The 18,936-nt window shown below is 38.6% G+C and overlaps 1 protein-coding gene across 3 annotated transcripts in view; it reads left to right on the plus strand.

The window, feature by feature from the left end:
* ELMO1 (engulfment and cell motility 1) overlaps positions 1-18,936 on the plus strand; it is an 803,227-nt gene that overhangs the window by 109,739 nt on the left and 674,552 nt on the right. For 2 of the 3 annotated variants that reach the window (XM_067042327.1, XM_067042330.1), the window contains exon 1: positions 15,922-15,956. The exons of the other annotated variant lie outside the window; for it this stretch is intronic. The gene's annotated coding sequence lies outside the window, so the exon portion shown is untranslated. Of the gene's footprint in view, positions 1-15,921; positions 15,957-18,936 lie in introns of those variants that run through there. 3 annotated transcript variants of the gene reach the window in all.

An 18,936-nucleotide genomic window follows, 5' to 3' on the forward strand; every position in this document is an offset into this window, starting at 1 on the left:
TCATGGATTAAACATGTTCAATACACTTCAATTCACTGTAGTTATTATCCCTATTGATGGTTCAATTACCCATTTTTTGAGACAAGTAGAAGCCAATTCAAGTTGCCTCTTGAGTCCTTTTGATATGGCTCCAGTGATTTTCAATAATCTCACTGAAATCTCCTTGAGATTTCAGGCTAATTTTGTACATTTGCTGGCACAGACCTGGAATCAGCTATCTCTTCAAAGAGCTCTTGTTCCTTTTATGGAAATGAGTGTTCAGGGACTACAGTCTGGATGCTTGGGATGATCTTTGCTCTGGGTTAGTAGTTTTTTCTAGTCCTTTTCAGTGGACAAACTTAGAAATTATGTAACTTTTGAAGAGAAAACTCATCAGGTTTTTATAAAGTTCGTATTTCCAATTCAAATTTAGGCCTATGGGTTTTTACACAATTTCTTTGATTTTATATTTGTATCTCTTTCCTCTTATACTGAAAATATTGACTCAACAGCATTAACATAATTACTTATTTGCTTTATCCATATATATATATATATATATACACACACACATATGTGTGCATGCATACACACCCCTATTATACACACATTGGTTTAGAAAAAAAATCTCAATAACATTAACACTATGGTTACTAAAAACAGCTAAATTTTGTTGTTCTTTTTGTCCATAGGATCTATTCCACAAAGGATATACTGTCAAATTACTGTGTTTTACAATCAATGAAATAATTTTTCTCTCACTGATAAAACCACCAACTCAATACAGAGTTCGTTTCATTTGTGTCATTTTACCTTTTACTACTTAGACTTAATTTTGTTAATAATAATATAAAGAATATACATGATTCCAAATCAAATCTACTAAATAAGATACATGCAAAGAACTCTAGCTTCTGTCTTTACCCCTTCCAATGTATTTTCTCCCTCCCACTAGAGATAACTATTCTTAGGTTTATCCTTCCACTGGTTTTTAAATATAAGCAAATGTAGGTACATATTTGTATCCTCTCCTTTCTTAGGTAGAAGTTAGCATAGTTTGCAAGCTTGTCTCCAGAGTGCTTTTTTCATTAAATAAAAAATCCTAGAGATCCCTTTATAGTGATATACGGAGAGCTTGTACATCTTCTTTATGCAGCATGGTCCTCCAGTGTCCTGACCTACTAGGGCTTATTCCTCTACTAGTCTACATTTGGCTGGTCTCTAGGCTTTTACTTATCAGAAACAGTGCTGCAATAAATAGTCTAGAACATATATCTTTTTATATTTTTACGATTGTATTTTCTGGATAGATTATTAAAAATGAGATGGCTGAGTTAAAGGGTAAATGCATATGTAATTTTGCTAAATATCACCAATAGTGAATGAGAGTTTTTCCTTTCTCTCAGCCTTGCTGACAATGCATGCTGTCGTACTTTGGGATTTTTGCCAATCTGGTATGTGAGAAATGATATCTCAGTGAAATTTTAATTTACATATCTCATATTCTGAGTGAGGTTGATCATCTTTTCTCACACTTCAGGACCATTTGCATTACTTTTATTTTTTTCTAAAGATTTGTTGAAATTTTTCTTCTCTATTTCTAGAATTCCTTTATACATGAGGTGATATAAGTTGAAGTATTTTTCCAAGTCAGCCATTTGTCTTTTTACTTGCCTTATCATGTAAAAGTTGTTTCTGGAATTTGAGTCGTAAGAGGAAAGTATTCCACACTCCTAATCCATAGAGGAATTTGTCCATGTTTTCTTTTAGTATTTGTATAATTTTTCACATTTAAATTTCTAATAAATTTGAATTTATTCTAGTACACAGTAGAGGGATAAATTGATTTGTCTCCTTCCAAATGGGTATCTAATTATGCCAATATCATTTATTAAGAAGTCCACCTTGATCTTCCTCTTTCTTCCTCTTCCCTTCCTTTCCCTCCATTTTTGGAATAATACACTTTCAAAGCTATTTAGTGGGGTGTCCCCATGTGACACAGAGTGGCAGTGCCTGAGTAGAGTGAGAAGGCTCAAAGAGGAAAGGCCTTAAATAGGGTATCAGAGTTCGGGTTGTGCCTGAAGGGTGTGTGTGTGTGTGTGTGTGTGTGTGTGTGTGTGTGTGTGTGTGTGTGTTTGTGTGTTGGTTAGGAGGACCCAGTGTTAGGCGTGAGAACTCAACAAAGGAAGATGGACATTTACATGTTTGGGAATCAAAGTATAAAACATCAGGGCCAAAGCAGAATGAGGAGGTCATACGCACACAAGGTTGGCCTGGAACGCAGTGTTGAAGCCCAGGCAGGAAGAAGAGGATGTCCACACTGGGGGGAACCCCAGCACAGGGTGTCAGAGGCCAAGTAACATGTTGTAGAAAGGCAGCTGCATGGAGGAGGAGGTGTGGCAGTAGTGACAGGAGATTGGTTATATCCATGGTTATATCCAGAGGAATTGAAACAAGTAAATATGTGAAGGATTTTGAGAGATGATTATCTCATTGTTAAAGAGTTACAACATAAAATGAAACAAAATGAAAATGGGCCCCCTTCACTGAAAACTACAAAATAGTGCAGAGAGAAATGAAAGAAAAACTAAGTTAACTGCAAAGAAATACAATGTTAATGTATTGAGAAACTCAATTAAGAAGTGAATCTTTCCCAAAGTGATTAATAGAGTCAATGTCATCCCTTTCAAAATTCCAGTGACATTTTGGTAGAAATTAGTAAGTTGATTTTAATGTTTATAATGAAATACAAAGGACCTAGAATAGCTAAAATAATTATGAAAAAGAAGAAAAAAGTTAGAAGACTACAAGCATACGATTTTAAATCTTATTATAAAATTATACTAATTAATAAAGTATGCTATTGGCATAAGGATAGATATACATCCATGGTATAGGTCTTGTTTAATTTCTCTCTGCAATATTTTATTGTTTTCAGCATAGAAGTCATACATGTCATTTGTAAGTATATTGAATTTTTGACTATTTTAAATGGTATTGGCTTTTAAATTTGATTTTTTTAATTGGCTGTTGCTAGTGTATGTAAATAAAATTAACTTTGCATCTTGACTTCTATCCTGTGAGCTTGTTATATTCCCTTTTTAATTTCAGTTGTTCTTGTGGATTCATTTAGAGTTTTCTACATATATAATCATGTCATCTATGAACAAAAATAGTTTTTTATTATTCCTTTCCTCTGTATACTTTTTATTTCATCTTCATGCCTTATTGCACTAGCTAGGACTTCCAGTACAATATTAAATAGAAGTGATGAGAGTGGGAAATTTTGCCTTATTTCTAAACTTAGGGAGAAAAGAAGTCTTTTACCATTAAGTATATTAGCTGTAGTTTTTTTTTGCAGGTGTCCTTGATCAGGTTAAAAAAAGCTTCCCTTTATTTCTAATTTGCTGAGAGGTGTTGTCATAAATAGATATTTAATATTTTTCTGTATTTATAGAAATGGTCATATGTTTTATTCCTTTATTCTGTTAAGATAATGAATTACATTGACTGATTTTCAAAAGTTAAACTAACCTTGTATTGCTGCAATAAAACTCAGTTGGTTATAATGTATTATCTTTTTTATATATTTCTGGATTTTATATCCCAATATTTTGTTAAGAATTTTCTATCTAAGTTAATGACACTATAAGTTTGTAATTTTCCTTTCTTATAATATCTTTTAATATGTTTGTCTTATCATCAAAGGCAATATGTTATGTTGGCCTCATAGAACAAGTTTTGATATATTTCCTCATCTTATGTTTATTGAAAGCACTTGGGTAATATTAGTTTTATTTCTTCTTTAAATGTTCGTTAGAATTCATCACTGAAGCCACAATAGCCTAGACATTTCTCTGAAAGAAAGCATTTAATTATGAATTCAATTTCTCTAATAGAGATGAGACTATTCATTTTTTCTATTTAATTTTATGTAAATTGTGGGGTTTTTTTTCAAGGAAGTTTTCCATTTCATCTAAGTTGTTAAATTTTTTGGTGTAAACTTGTTCATTGTTTTTTCTTATCACCTTTCAATACCTATAGATCTTGTATTGATGTTCCTTTATCCTTCCTAATGTTAGTAATTTCTGTCTTCTTTTTTCTTTGTCTTTATCAGTCTTGCCAAAGTTTATCAATATTAATAGTCTTTCAACAACCAAACTTTTGTAGTCATGAAATTCTTTATTAATTAATTTCTGCCTTTATTTTGGTCATTGCTGGGTATCTCTAAATATATGACACATTTCAATGCTCAAATATGTGGAAGTGACCTGTTTATGCACAGAGACCAATCAGGAAATGAACTTCTATTTGTCAGAAGTTACTGACTGACTTTCAATAGAAGCTATTTAACTAACTGTTAGACATAATTCAGTTAAGGAAAAAAAGCAAAACAACCCCTTTAATAGAATAGGAAATGCAGATAAAAACCGTAATGTTATTTGATAAGACTTATATTTTATTGTTAAACCTAAATCTTCTAAATTATTGAAGTTCAGTCACCTGGGTTGTAAAAAAGTATATTATTTTCATGGTATAGTACATAATCAATTGCTCATAGCCAAAATTTTTCAGAAAAACCTTTGACTTTTAATGAGAAAAAAATCATAGACCTAAACTTTGATTGAGAAACTAAAGAGAGTGGCTCACATTTAAAGGTATGCCATTGTTAATTGGTAAATCAGTTTTTGTTTATTTAATAGGATTTTTTTATTGGTGATGAATTTGTCATTGATATCTCTGAATTCAAGAAATAATATACATACGTATTTTTCAGAGAAATGGTACTCGGTGTCTGTGTAATGGGTACAGTATTTTAAAAACATTTTCTGATTTGTTTTTTTCTAACTGTGAATCATTGTGTCTCCCTGTATCTTGGCCAATACGAAAGGCTTGGTTTGAGAAGGGAGAGGCCTGATATAAAGAAGCCTCAGTGGAGGATGAGAGTATGAAAAAAAAAATGCACTCTGGTCCCTAAAATAGATGGAAGAAAGTGACTGAAGGATAGGAAAGTAGTGAGGCACTTGGATCCCTATCTCCTCTTCTGGTGTGAAGTCCCAGAGTAGGCTAGGGGAAAGCCAGGGGCAGAGGGGCTTTCCTCCCACTTCCTGCCTGGACTCTGGGAGGAGACCACCTTGCAGGTTGCTCTGCCTCCAAACAGTGGTGGCTTCATCAGAGTAAAGGGCAGTACAGCAAATTTGGAGAGGGGACGAACCATGTGTAAGCCCATGAGCTGCATTGTTCCCCTAAACCTTCAGTAGCTTATTCTGCTATTAAGTGTCAAAGCTGAAATGCCAGCCTGGGCAGTCTAAATTCAGAAACTGAACATTTAATTACCCAGCTGTGCATGGAGCGAGGGGGCATGGAAGAGAATCTCTGCTGTTTCCAAAATGCAGTGAGCCTTCCTAAGATCACTAGTGCTATTGTTTTCCCACCTGAGTGTAAAGGTCCTCCAAGCATGACCAGACTCCTGGAAAGTCTTATGCCCTGCCATCCAGCAAGGTATAGCTACACCTGTATTAAGAGAAAGATGTATAGCCTTAAATGTACTTACCATTAAATGAGAATGAAAATATATAGCCTAATATTCTAAAGAAGAAGTTAGAAAAGCAATGATAAATAACCATTAAAAAAGCAGGTGAGAAGAATTAATGAAGATAAAAGCAGAAAGTAACTAATTGGAAAATGAAAAATTTGCAAGAAATAAATACATATTGATTCTTTGAATATACCAGTCATCAAAACAAATCTCTGAAAATCAAATCAATATAAAAATAAAGAAAATATGAATATGAAACATCTGGAATTAGAAAGAGAATATAACTAAAAATACAAAGGGGTATTTTTTGTTTTAAGTTCTAGGTAATGTTATGTATAATTACATGCTGTAACTCTGAAAATTTCATTGATACTGATGACCTTTTAGGAAAAATAAGAAACCAAATTAAAACAAGAAAAGGAAATAAACCTGAACTGAACAATATTCATGAAAGAAAAAGATGAAGCTTTCAAAGCGCAAAAGCTGCTGCCCCTGGGGAGCCATTTCTCAGGCAAGTTTGTTCAGATTCTAAAAAGTATGTCCTTGCTGTTTAGATTCCTTTTGAGCTTATAAAGTTTCCTTATTAATATTAAAAAGCTAACATAATCCTGATTCCTAACCCTAATAGAAATAACACACAGAGGGTAAAAACAAAACATATTGAATCTTCATGTATAAATGTTGATGCACAAACCCTAAATAAGATTGAAATTCTAACTTTTTCATGAAAAAGCTGAATTGAAAAAAGTCAAAGACATTTCCTGGCTTCAAGTCTTCTCATTGCCTTTAATTTGTTCATATACAAGAAGGAGCAATTATCTTCAGTCTTTCCAAATTTAGTTGATTATAAAATCTTTTTTAATGCCAGACATGATGTGCTTTATAACTCAGTTTGAGAAATATTCAGCAATGTCAATAGATGAAATCAAGGGAAAGCAGGTGATCATTTTGATAGATGGTAAAACAGGGAATGACAAAATTCATTTTGCTAAAACACTTGGGAAACCCAGAACAGGAGTGTACTTCAAAACTAAGAGCCAACATAAAATTTCACAATGATGGATTAGAGGCATTTTTGCTAAAGTCAGAAAAAGAAAAAAAGACTCAGCACACTTATGTAAGAATGCTTATATATTCCCACTGGGGTACTGATGAAAGAAAAGAAATAACAGACACAAATACAGGGAGGGAAAAATATAGTGTTAGTTTACAATGACTGGTTATCAGGAAAAGAACTCAAAGAGCCAACCAGTAAAAGTTGAAATCATAAGAACGTTCAACAAGGTAATCAGTTAGCAAAGAAAAGCTCAAAAGTATATTAATTTAAAAAAACTATTAGGAAATGGAAGAATTTTCCATAACCACAAAATATAGGAAGTAAATAGGAAAAAAGTAAAAGAAGTATCCTGGACTTGAACAAAATGCTTCAACTCCAATGAGGGACATAAATGAAGACTTGGATAGCTAGATAGACAACATGACTCTGACAAAGCAAATATCAAGTTATCTAAAGAAATGCAGTACAAGAAAAGCAAGTAGGCTGATGAGGGGGAGCCAGCAGGGCCAGGATGGTTCCTTACAGAGCTGACCTGACCCGACCAGAATTGCTGGTTATTGGGCAGCTAGTTCATCGCCCTGAAAGAGTATGATGTGATGGTCGAACAAAATCCACCCCAAGGAAAGGTTCTGTGGAGGGCTTTGGGCCCTGGGACAAGTATCTGTTAAGACTCCTGTTGGGAGAAAGCAGATCAGCACTGTGGTGAGCTCCAAAGAAGTTTCAGATGGCGTATTCAAACCAATGGGAGAGGCCACAACAGTGAGAGGCCTGCGTACCGGGGAAAAAAAAAAAGCAGAGCAATCCAGTGGGAGGCACAGAATTTCCTGCTTTTATTTTACTTTTGGCTACAAAGCCAGATTCCTGGTTACCCCACAGTAACTGTTTTTGTATGAGATTAGGATCATTTTGGAGGAAAGAAAGTTGTAATGTTTACAGGGCAGTTGTGGGTTACTTTAACCAGGTTACTTTAGATCTGGCTAATTGGTCTGGGTTGTATGCTTGTGTATGCCTGGACTATAGTTTAGAGTCTCTGCAGCCATCTGTGTGAAGAGCAATGTTCACCATTAAGAAAACAAAACAAAGGAAAAGAAACAAGTTACTTTTTGAAGAAAAACAATCAGGGATAGAGTGGGGAAGACTTGGAATCCTAGATGTAAAGCCACATTATTTATTTATTTTTTTTATTTTTTTTTTTTTTGCGGTACGCGGGCCTCTTACTGTTGTGGCCTCTCCCGTTGCGGAGCACAGGCTCCGGACGCGCAGGCTCAGTGGCCGTGGCTCACGGGCCCAGCCGCTCCGCGGCATGTGGGATCTTCCCCGACCGGGGCACGAACCCGCGTCCCCTGCATCGGCAGGCGGACTCTCAACCACTGCGCCACCAGGGAAGCCCTAAAGCCACATTATTTAACACACTGTGCTATCAGAATAATGTAGGGTATACAAATCAATGACACATATTAGAAGGCCTTGAAACACCTTCTAGTATGTATAAAAATACATTCATTATGAAACTGACTTATCAGTTAAGATAAATTTGGCTGCATGAAAAAGAAATCCAGTTATGCAGAATTCACTCAAGAGGAGTTTCGATTTCTCACAAGCAAGATGTCTAGAGCTAGCATGATTATTCCAGAAAATCACCTGGGGTCAGAGTTCTCTGACCTCCTGTCCCACCCTCCTCAGCAGGTGGATTTGCCTGAGGGTGGAAAGATGGTAACTTCACTGACTAACAGCATCCACCTCGTATTTCAGGAACAAGGAAGGAAAAAGGTGAAATGACACTTAACAGTGAGACCACCGCTTCATAAAATGTGAGCTGTTCTGCTCTCTGGCACACACAGTCAGCTGCAAGGAAATATGTGCCTGTCGCTCCCAACAACTGGGTTCTATTAGTCTAAAGAACAATGAGAAATGTTTATGATTAGTAATGAGTCAGCCATGAGTGGCATTTTAAATGAAGGATGAAAGGTCGGATTGATCAACACATAGAGTGATGCTGGCTAAGCATGGCACAGCAGGGGTCGGGGGGAAGAAAACTAAATTAGACTTCTCCCTCACTTACTACGTAAATATAAATTCCACGTGGATAAAAAATGTAATTGCCAGGATAAATCATGGGTAATACTCATGCAGTCATGCGGTGGGGGGGACACTTTTCTAAGCCCAATGATACAAGCGTAAAGGAGCATCAAGGAAAAGATTGATGAATTCAGTTATTGAAATGTTGAAAACTTTTTTGCTATAGCTTCCAAGCAACAAAATATCTATGAACATAATTCAATAAAAAACTATTTACTAACAAAAATCTTTTCAATATATACTACGAAGGGTAAATCTCCTTGATGTAAGATTTAATTAGAGAATAATTAATACAATAAATGGCAAAGGTTCATTAACACAGTTTGGAAGAGAAGAGAAGATTAACCATCTGATACATGAAAATATGCTTAACTTCATTATTAAGCAAAGGAATACAAATTGACAATGATGAGTTACCATGTCTTACCTATAAAACTGTGAAATATTAAAAAACCTGATGACATCAATGACTGGGGTACAGACATATATGTCTACTAGGAGAAAAACTCAAACTGTTTTTCAGTGGACAATATAACAGTATATAATACACAATATATTATAAACAGTATATAATATATTAAATACCTTAAATGCCATTGCTAATGTTTATACTATAAAAATTTTTAGAGATCTCTGAAAGGCTTAGCTATGAAATTTTTGTCATGATATTGTTATTTAGAGTAAAAATTTGGAGGAGCATAAATGTTCACAACAGGAAATTGGTTAAATAATTTTGTTATACAAAAATAGTTTATTCTCTCATTATTAATTATACTATACATGAAATTTTGTGATATGGAAATACTCTCCTGATATATTAAAAAGAACATACAGGGTAAGAAACATTAAAGAGGTTGACAAACAGAGACTAAGAACAAGATCGACACGCAGAGAAGATTCAAATGAATCTTTGAATTTATGTTTCAATATCTGTAATTTCCTTTTATAATTAATATGCAACATTTATAACAATATCAAAAAGCAATAAAATTTATCGTGAATAATGTTACACCAAAATATCAATGATGGTTATCCCAGGATCAGAGGACTGTGGAGGCTTTTTTCATTTATAAACTTTTCTGTGTTTCCATTTAATGAACAAATAAACTGCAATCTGAAGAAACAAATACTATTTTTTAAAAAGTAACACTGAGATGCTCTCTGTTGCTCTCATAATAGAGTCCAAAGTTCATTAGAAGGTATGTAAGTTTCTTCATGATCTCACCTTTACTTGCCATGAGACATCTCTCACTATCTGTTCTACCACAGTCCAAGGCTGGCCAGAATTACTTGCAGTTCTCTGAAAATAAAGCTCACCCTCCCCCTCTGGGCCTTTGCTCCTGCCCACATGCCCCTTCCTGACTTCTCACAGCTCCTTCTACTGGAACCCTCCCACTCCCTCACCTTCACCACCCAGCTTGGTGGGTCAGGTGCCCTGTGCATGCCTACATCATTGCATTAATCACACACCATTTTCTGTTTGCTTGTCTTTCTCACACACTGGATTCTACATTCCTATAGGGAAGCATTTAGTGAGTGATCAACAATTATTGTTGTCAAAGGAGGTAATGAATGAGTAAGAAAACAAATGGAATCAGCCTCTGTGTATCAGATCCTGCTGTGGACATCTCATTTACTTTATCTCATTGAATACTAACCAAGATTTATGAGGCAGGGGTTATGCGCCCCTTTTCAGCTAAAGAGACCAAAAATTTAGGAATTTGGATCACACTCAGCAGCCCCTGGAGTGTAGTAAGTGATAAAAATTACAGAATAAAAGTGCACTCACAGTCTGTGGCCATTTCTATAAAGTCAAAACTAAGTGAAGAAATGAGATAATTAAAACAAAAAGCACTTTGCTATGATGAGGTTGAGAGTGGAAATAGAAACAGGTTATTTTACTTTTTTCTTTTCATCTTGAATTATTTTAGATGTCTACATAGAGTGCCTGGATTCATCTGCATTGAAACCCCTTGAGAATTTTGATAGGTTGAACCAAAACAGAATAATGAAATGCACCCTTCTAGGCAGGAAGGCAGAAGCAGACATAAAAGATGATTTCTCTGTGTTATTTGGCCTTTATGGAAAGGACCATGATGAGCTTCTAGAAAATGCATTATTGATGTGATGTAATAAGGTGAGCTATCTTTCTTCTTTTCAAATAATGACTTATTTTATATTAACCATGGTATGAAACATTGCCACTAAAGTTGTTTTTCAGCACAAGTGAATTGTATTTGATCTCATACCCTGCCTTTTCCATCTATTTCAATAACTCTCATGTTTCATCAATGAAGCTTTATTCACGTCATTATTCCATTTCTAGTTCAGCATGGATGAAATGGATTTGAGAAATTTTTCTTGCCTGAATCATACCCTTTGTTCCCTACATTTAGTTTTCTTTGGTTTCTGAGTGATTCTTGGTCAATTCACGCTTACCTTCGTATTTCATTTCCTTCTACAAAAAACCTTTAACTGTGCTACAGCTGAGAAATAGATGTTTGCAATAATTAAATATTTTGTTTTTTAAAAGGGCAGCTACCTCTGCTTAATATCTTGAAAAATATTAAAATCCACAGCCCTGTTCTTTTACTGTATGTGCATATCTTAATTGCATGCAAGATTGTTATTGGAGCACCAGGGCAAACAAACTCAAAATCCAAATAAAGGGATTTTTATTTAGAATATCAATTTGGAGGAGAAAAGCTAATTAGGGCTTGATATAACATTTACAAATCCAAATTACACAAACATTAATGTTCTTCCCCAGCTCCATTTGATAATGATGTACTTGTTGTCTACTTAGCATTCAGTTGGCACGAACTCATAAATATATACATAGTGAGCGAATATCCATTTTCTTCCTTCCCATGATGGAAAGTCTTTTGTGTGCCAGGCACTCTGCTAGACAGAGTCTCTGTTCTCTCGGAGCTCGCGGTCTTGGAGGAAGATGAAATCACACTGATGAGTGTATAATTACAAGCCAAGGTGAGCGCCCTGAAGAAAAGGAGCATGGTCACAGGAGCTTCTCTGGGGTGAGACATCCACACCTTCCAAACCTCGACACTGTGGTCCCTGGTAAATCTGTGAAATGCCTGCCCTGCCTGAGCTCACACTGACACATTTTCCCTGCCAAATGCTTGAGGCAAAAAACTTATTAGACCTGACCTGGCCAGAATTTTAAAATTCAGTTAGAAAGTCTTCTGCTTCTGCGGTTGATACTGCAATGCATCTTATTTTCAGATTTTTAAAATTTTTTTAATTTTTAAAAAATAAATTTATTTATTTATTTTTGGCTGCATTGGGTCCTTGTTGCTGGGCGCGGGCTTTCTCTAGCTGCAGCGAGCAGGGGCTACTCTTCGTTGCAGTGCACGGGCTTCTCATTGCGGTGGCTTCTCTTGTTGCGGAGCCACGGGCTCTAGGTGCGCGGGCTTCAGTAGTTGTGGCTCTCGGGCTCTAGAGCTCAGGCTCAGTAGTTGTGGCGCACAGGCTTAGTTGCTCTGCAGCATGTGGCATCTTCCCGGAGCAGGGATTGAACCTGTGTCCCCAGCATTGGCAGGCAGATTCTTAACCACTGCACCACCAGGGAAATCCCTTATTTTCAGATTTGAAATGAAAAATTTCATCCAGGTGGCTGCCTACCTACCAAGGCTTTATTTAGAATGTTTGGTTTAAAGAGTATCTGCAGCAAAGAAGGGCCTGGAACAAGCACCAGAGTTAAATCCACTGTGGCAATGGCCAGGCAATCTGGTAGTGCTTGGCAGCAGGCACAGTGTTGCCTGGACAACTCTGTCTCGCTTCACCATTGCTCACAAACTCCCTTTGCATCCCATGTACACACACACACACACACACACACCCCTTACATCAAGTGTGTACTATTAATTAGAATCATTAGGAAAAGATTGATAAAGCAAGAGGTACTTGAGTCCATCCAGGATAACTGAAACCCAGGGAAGGAACTGAATGAGAAGATTGAAAAGTTGGCCTTTTGACAAACACACATGGTTAAGGTAAACAATGTATCTGGGAATGATTGACTGGGCTCCCGGTTAAGTGAGTTCATGTTAGACACTTGATGACTTCACGTGGGGTAAGTATTATCTGACCAAACTGCAGAAAAACACAACTCAGAAAGTTAAGTCTGTTAGCAGAGAAGGGAGGTGAGGAGGGAGGGAGGGACAGCCCAGTCCTCAGGGTTATTTCATTTCTCTTTGAATGTTCAGTTTCAGATTTGAACCCAAGTCTCTCTGACCTCAAAGCTCTGCATTTTCTGCTAAAGTGTAAGCATACAACAAAATTCCCATTTCCAAAAGTCAGCCCTCCACATAAACTCAGTTCATGCTGATGTCAAAAAGCAGAGGAAGTTTTAATGGTTTCCCATGACACGATGAAAACACCCAAACCCCCAGAAAGGCTTTCACAGACTCCCACCCAACAGCTCGACTATTGATCTGATCTTACTTTCCACTTCCAGGAACAGCTCTAGTCTGCAGCATTTCATGTTGTTGGCTGTCTCCCTCTGGACGTCCCCTTCCCACCCACCAAAGTCCTTTGTGTTCTTTGTGTCTCTGCTCCTACCATCCCACCTGCTGTAGGAGGGCTTCCCAATTCCCTTCCCAATTCTTGTCACTCTCCCTGGGCTTCTGTCACCTGTCTCATGTCTGAGGTTATCTTCAGCCAACTGAGCATCTCTCTACAGACCCAGCACAACGCAGGGCACAGAACTGGCTTCGAATAAATATCAGTTACATTGAATTTAAAGATGATGGGTCTGTAACTTTATTTGCAGCTAACCTTAATATCCTTGGGAGGTTTCTCCTGGAAAATGGGAAAATCACATTTTAATGATTAACACAAAATTGAAAGGTAGCAAACCCAGCATGGCTGTCTTGTAAGTGGCTCCTGTTACTTCCGGTACCTGATTAAGAACTTGCCTGCCCAACCAGATTATGTGTTTATGTTAGACCCAATTTGAAGGATGAAACGATGCTGGATAGAAAAAGTCCCATTGATTTTCTTTCATATGCCTCAGCTCAGCAGCTGTGCCTGGGTGCCAGCCACGTCCAGTGTAACAATAACCAGAGGCCTGGGTGTTCTGAGGTGAACTATGGGCTTGAAAGGCACGTTACTGGGAGATGCACCTGCTTAGATGCCATTTGAACTACCAGTTTCTTGATAAATTGTCCTTGTACAGCTCCAGCAGACCCTAGGGGGCTGTCTGCACAGCCCTCAGGTTGATGGCTAGCAGACCTGCTCTGCAGGACTCTAGAAATACAGTGCCTTTGTCTTCCTTAATTCCTTAATTGGCACAGAGGAGATTCCATCCTCCTGGGAAGGCCACAGGGAGACAGAGAGCAGCGTGGTAAAGAAAGCATCCTGCCCGTTGAAATGACACCTATGTATTCCATGAGTACTTACACCCAAAAGGAAACAAACATAAAATTACAAAGTTGTTTATGCCTTTCTCCTTATTAATTATTTCCAACATTATTCTTCACAGCCACATGCTGCCTTCCTTTAAAAGGCACCAAAACACTTCTCAGATGTTGTCTGGACACAAACATCCTGAACAAAAGAGCAGAGGCTGCTGAGGGTCATATCCTGTCCCTGCTTCAACAGCCTTCTGCAAGTTCAGCATCATTTGAACATGAGGAAGAAAAAAAAATGGTAAAGAGAGGAGGTAGACTGGACAGACAGGCAGATATAAAGACCTGACAGAGACAGCCAGAAAGAAAGACAGAGAAGAGATAGACACGGGGAGAGAAAGGGTGTGTCCAAGACAGCCTGCACCCAAGTGAGGGCCAGGGGCTGTGCTGGGCTCAATGGCATCCAAGACCTTTTTTTTCCTCCCAAGCACCACTTCCTCTGCTCCCCTGCTACACTTCCCTCACTCTTCCCTCCCCCAAAACACATCTGCCCTCTAAGATTCGGGATGCCCAAGTTGGACCCAGCCTGGGATGGCAGTGACAAGGAGACGCTCCACAGAGTAAGAAACAGACTCAAGAAAAGAGAACATGAGAAAATAGCCATGGGGAGAAGAAAAGGAAGAGAGAGAGAGACAGGGTGATGCTGAGACAAGGATGAATCTCTCTGGGAAGCCATTTTCACATTACAAAGTAAACCTGCTGGGAGCGGACATGGGAAGGTGTGGGAGGGTTATCTCCCCATGTTGCTTCACCTACGCTGGGGCCAGACTCCCTGAGAGGTGCGGTGGAGGCCTTTTCTCTGTCCCTTGCTTTGTAACTAAGATGCCAACCACCAGTGATTTCCAAGTTCCTCAGCTTTTAGGGATGACCCTGCCTTTTAATATTTAAGTGACAGTGGCTTCTATTTAGGAAATATATGCTTCAGTCTATAGAGTTCAGCTGTCATGATGCCCTGCACCTTATATGCCAATGGCTCCTACAAAAATAAGGTGAATAATAAAAATTTAAAACATACATAGAAAAAGAGAAATAAAGCAATTGTGGCTAAATGTTAATAATCCTTGACTCCATGTAGTGGGCTTAAGGAAGTCAGAGTGCTATTCTTTCAACATTTCAGGATGTTGAAACTTTTGATTTAATATAAAAGGTTGAAATATCTTTTAAAAATAATAAAGAGCAAGAAAAAAGTTCATGAAGGCCCTTGCCCAGTGAGTGGGAAATTGCCACACTTCCATATTTCTCCCAGGCGTTGCTTGCTGTGACTTCCTGCACCTGCCACATCCTCTCATCATTCTCTCCTCAGGTTTGCTGATGCTCCCTTCTCTACACCTGACACAGACCAAACATGGAATATGACCCCTTCTTCCTTGATTCCCACAAAACTCCCTACACAAGGCAAGTGTGTGCAATCACTTTGACAAAAGATCCTGGGGCAATGGTTGGGGGCAGGGCTTACGTTACAGAGCATCAAAAGAATACATGAAGGGCTTCCCTGGTGGTGCAGTGGTTGAGACTCCGCCTGTCAATGCAGGGGACACGGGTTCATGCCCTGGTCCGGGAGAATCCCACACGCAGCAGAGCAGCTGGGCCCGTGAGCCATGGCCGCTGAGCCTGTGCTCCGCAACGGGAGAGGCCACAACAGTGAGAGGCCCGTGTACCGCCAAAAAAAAAAAAAAGAATAGATGAAAATGGAATATTTTTCTTTTTTAAATTAATTTTTATTGGAGTGTAGTTGCTTTACAATGTTGTGTTAGTTTCTTGCTGTACAGGAAAGTGAATCAGTCATATTTATATACATATATCCAATATTTTTTGGATTTTCTTCCCATTTAGGTCACCGCAGAGCTTTGAGTAGAGTTCCCTGTGCTATACAGTAAGTTCTCATTGGTTATCTATTTTATACACAGTAGTGTATATATGTCAGTCCCAATCTCCCAATCCATCCCACCCTCCTTACCCCCTTGGTAACCATAAGTTTGTTCTCTACATCTGTGACTCTGTTTCTGCTTTGCAAATAAGTTAATCTCTATCATTTTTCTAGATTCCACATATAAGCGATATTATACAATATTTGTTTTTCTCTTTCTGACTTCCCTCTGTATGACAATCTCTAGGTCCATCCACGTCTCTGCAAATGTCACTATTTCATTCCTTTTTAAATGCCTGAGTAATATTCTATTGTATATATGAACCACATCTTCTTTATCCATTCCTCTGTCGATGGACATTTAGGTTGCTTCCGTGTCTTGGCTATTGTAAATAGTGCTGCAGTGAATATCAGGGTGCATGCATCCTTTCAAATTAAGGTTTTCTCTGGATATATGCCCAGGAGTGGGATTGCCGGGTCATATGGTAGTTTTATTTTTAGTTTTTTAAGGAACCTCCATACTGTTCTCCATAGTGGCTGTACCAATTTACATTCCCATCAACAGTGCAAGAGGGTTCCGTTTTCTCCACACCCTCTCCAGCATTTATTGTTTGTAGATTTTTTGATGATGGACATTCTGACCGGTGTGAAGTGATACCTCATTGTAGTTTTGATTTGCATTTCTCTAATAATTAGTGATGTTGAAAATCTTTTCATGTGCTTCTTGGCCATCTGTATGTATGTCTTCTTTGGAGAAATGTCTATTTAGGTCTTCCACCCAAAAAATGGAATATTTTTCAATCAAACTTATAAACACCATTTTCCTTTATGGTTTTAAAATGAGTAATGCACTTTAATATCCTACTCTTGAAGTCATATTTTCAATTAAGTAAGACAACTGAAAGGTGGCCATTGCTGTTTCTAGAAGTCCCCTGGCCAGTCCTACTACCAGGAGGGCCAGCCTAAGGTTTTTTGCTGCTTTTCTTTTCTCCTCAAGGCCCAGCCTCCCATCACGCACTCAGCTGATTCCCTTTCCTCCTCCACCCCCTCCCTCTCTCTGTCCACACAAACTCTGAATTCAACTCAATTTCTTATGCAACGCCACTCAGTCCTCTCTATATTCTGTCCCCTGCCTTCAAACCCTGTGTCTATGTGAGTGGTAGGAGGGAGAGCTACACTCAATAGAGCCACAAATCTATTAATTCATTTGGTTAAGCAAAAAATCATTTGCCCCCGAGAGCAATCATATTAGCAGAGGGCAAAAGCATAGATGCAGTGTTTGTTTAAATAGCAATTAGAAAACTTGTTGCTACCCTGAACTGTGGCTTCACCGAAGAACCCTATTTTTTTTTAAGAACCCTATTTAAAATGTGGCAAACACTCAGTAGCAATTTGTATGGGAACTTTGTCTATTTGGCCTGCTGAAGAAAGGCAGTCCTCTTTAAAATGAGCTCTAGGAATGCTACTGTCATCGTATCTTCCTGGGTCACTAGCCGGCGACAGGACAATTGAGACAATGTAAAGAAGACTATCCCCACCCCCTTTCCCCAGCCCAGTGATCTGCCCAACCATCATTGGTATTCTTGACTCAGCCCTCCCACAACAGCTCTATTCAGTCTCTTCAATTCTGTTCAGACTTTTTGACCTGGATCTCAACTCCTTTTGGGGGCCTGACTTTGTACTTCCTATGCCAGGGTCCTGGACCTGTTCTGAATCTACCCTGATCCTGGAAAATCTGCTTTCTGTGCATTGTCCCCACTCCATCTAATCTGTTTGGCTTCATATGAGCAGGATTCAGTGACCTCTGCCTTCATATCATTTTTGCCAGTCCCAATTTCCAAAGGTCACATGAAAACCTTGAGGAACATCATCCTTTCCCCGTCGTTTCTTCCTCCAATATCCCAACTCGCACTGGGAGTTGACGTCTCTTCCCAGAGTCTTATTCCAATCCTCCACTTTGAGTGGAGTGCACTCTCTGCCTTGCTTCTGGAACTTTGAACCATCAGAAAGAACCACGGAAATATTACTGGTCTAAGACCAGCCAAATGCCTCTTTGTTCTGAGCAAGAGCATGTTGGAGTCGTTTGCTTGCATTAAAATGGAAATTTCAGGACAATAAGAAATAGAAACTTGTTCAAGGTCTCACTCTCCAATCCCCTATTAAATGAAGTACCAGGTGATATTTAAATAGCACCTGCACTCCTGGATAAAGGAGGGCTTCTTCAGCTGCAGACCTGCAGGGAGCCCCAAGCAGTTGGTGATGGCCCCCGAAGCAACCAAAATGCTGTGAGCAACCAGCATGACCCTTTCCAGGGCAGGGTAGCCTCTAGCCATCTCTACCCTCTTGCTATTGCATCCAGGCCCAAAGGTATGATCATAACTTATCTTACCAGATTTGGGACAATATGGGGTAAATGTCATCCTAATTTTGGTAGAAACATAAAAGCAAGTAAGCATGATTTCTAAACAGATGGAATTTTAGTCTAGGGTTTGCAAAAGTTATATTCGCCTTCATTGTAATTGTAATTGCCTATAGAGTGGCAAGTAGAACTCCTTGTTCCTTTCCTAAAAATCTGCAACTAATAGCCTCAGCCTGTTAATCCTGTTTCTCATAATTGGGAAACATTATCTGATGGACTTGGGGGTCTCCTGTAACAACCACATGCCAGCGAGTGGTACTGTTCTGAGAAGAACATCTGCCTTCCTTGAGGACCATACACCCTGGTCCTCTTACAGGTGGACACACATACTCTGCCTCAGTGACTAGTCTGGGCCACATCTTCATCCTGGGCAATCAGAGCCCTTCCCATGGAATTGTGTAGCTTGAGCTCGCCAGAGACAGCCCTTTCCACTCTGGAGGTAAGATTGGGAATGTGTGAGTCCAGAGCCATCAGCTGCGCCTGGGCCTAATGCCTGTCCCAAGCCCACCTGCAGGAGGAGAGAAGGAACCTGACACAAACAAAAGAAGCAGAGGTGAGGGACACTGA

The sequence above is a fragment of the Kogia breviceps genome, chromosome 9 (genome assembly GCF_026419965.1).
Source record: "Kogia breviceps isolate mKogBre1 chromosome 9, mKogBre1 haplotype 1, whole genome shotgun sequence".
Lineage (NCBI taxonomy): Eukaryota > Metazoa > Chordata > Mammalia > Artiodactyla > Physeteridae > Kogia > Kogia breviceps.